Below are 1,483 nucleotides of genomic sequence, written 5' to 3'. Positions count from 1 at the left end.
AACCCCTAAAAGGGCACCCTCTGATTCCCACTCTAACTACTCCAAATGTCGGGTCAAAGTTGCTTAGAAAAAGTCAACAGAATGCTAACTTTCGATTTTACGCATAATCAGTAATATAGAAGGCGTGTAACCTGTTTTAACACTCATATAACATGATAATAAGTATATAAACTGGTCTAAGCTTGTTTGATCCGACCATTTACTGTTTTGGCCCGGTTCGGAACCGAAAGTCGCAAAACTTTGACTTTTGCTTTGACTTCAGTTCTGACCCGTTATGGTATGATTTAGATACGCCTTAGGACTCTCTTAGGACCAGGTTACATGATGGTATAACCCTCTGTGACCGGTTCTTTGTTTGTCCGAGTCTTTTGCACATTTCCGTTAAAAGCTCAGAAGTTGACCATAACGCCCTTTTTACTTTAAAACGAGAATTTTGGACACGTGAAAGGACAATGACCTTAGTTACTGATTTCTAAGCATGTCCCTAAAAAATTTCATGTCAATCCGAGGTCTAGAATAGGAGTTATGCTAAATAGCGCAATTACGGAAACTTTAGTAATTAAACGGTGCAATTAGCGTAAAGCCTATCTAAACCCAAATTTCGGCACCAAACCTTTTACACACTGATGTAAAATAATATTTTGGGATTTTTAAAGATTTTTAATTATTTTTAACCTGCTCATAACCTGCGGTTATGGCATTGATTCGGTAATTACCGAATATACCCTTTTTGGACATAACTTGAGTTCTACATGGTATTCTGACCCGAATCCAGTTGCTACTGATTTTAAATAATAAATAAAGTATTTTGAACTTTATAACCTGTTCGTCAAACTCAGATTTCCTGTAGAACTCGGAAACCTCTTTTATAATCTTTAAAATGACCGAAATAACCCTACGGGGCATATATTGGAATTAAACTCGTTACGGGCATTATGGAAGGTATCCTACTGATACCACAACCTCTTTAGAGCATATTAACTTAGGAAACCCGTGTAGGACTCTTACGGTTACCCGTTACGCCATTTACGCGAACGGTTCGGTTTATGTAACTAGTTTACATAAACTAGCCGAAACGGGTCAAACCTTATCGTTTTTACCTCAAAATCCAGAATGTGTTTATATTACCCATATAAAACAAGTATTCAACCTTGTTGGGTCCAAATCACATTCCATTCCCGGTTTTCGCCTTTCACGCGATTAGACCGTAATTATCCTTTGAAACTGACCGGTCTAAGCTAAGGCTACATTTAAAGACCCGTTAGGATCCTAATAGGTTGTTATAAACCTTGTTCCAGAATAGGAGACCGGTAAAAGATACTTGCATTTGTTTATTGAGGTTATTACTTGCTCAGGTAAATACTTTTAACTTATTTTCCGTTATACGGGCTTGGGTTACGGTATATAAGTTACCGCTTGGTCGGGCGATTGACCCTAACTCATTAGAAATTGGGTATTATCAATGTGACCTGTTTAAAAAATT

Source organism: Helianthus annuus, chromosome 8, assembly GCF_002127325.2.
Source record: "Helianthus annuus cultivar XRQ/B chromosome 8, HanXRQr2.0-SUNRISE, whole genome shotgun sequence".
In the NCBI taxonomy this organism is placed as follows: Eukaryota; Viridiplantae; Streptophyta; class Magnoliopsida; order Asterales; family Asteraceae; genus Helianthus; species Helianthus annuus.
This window is presented reverse-complemented; position numbering follows the sequence as displayed.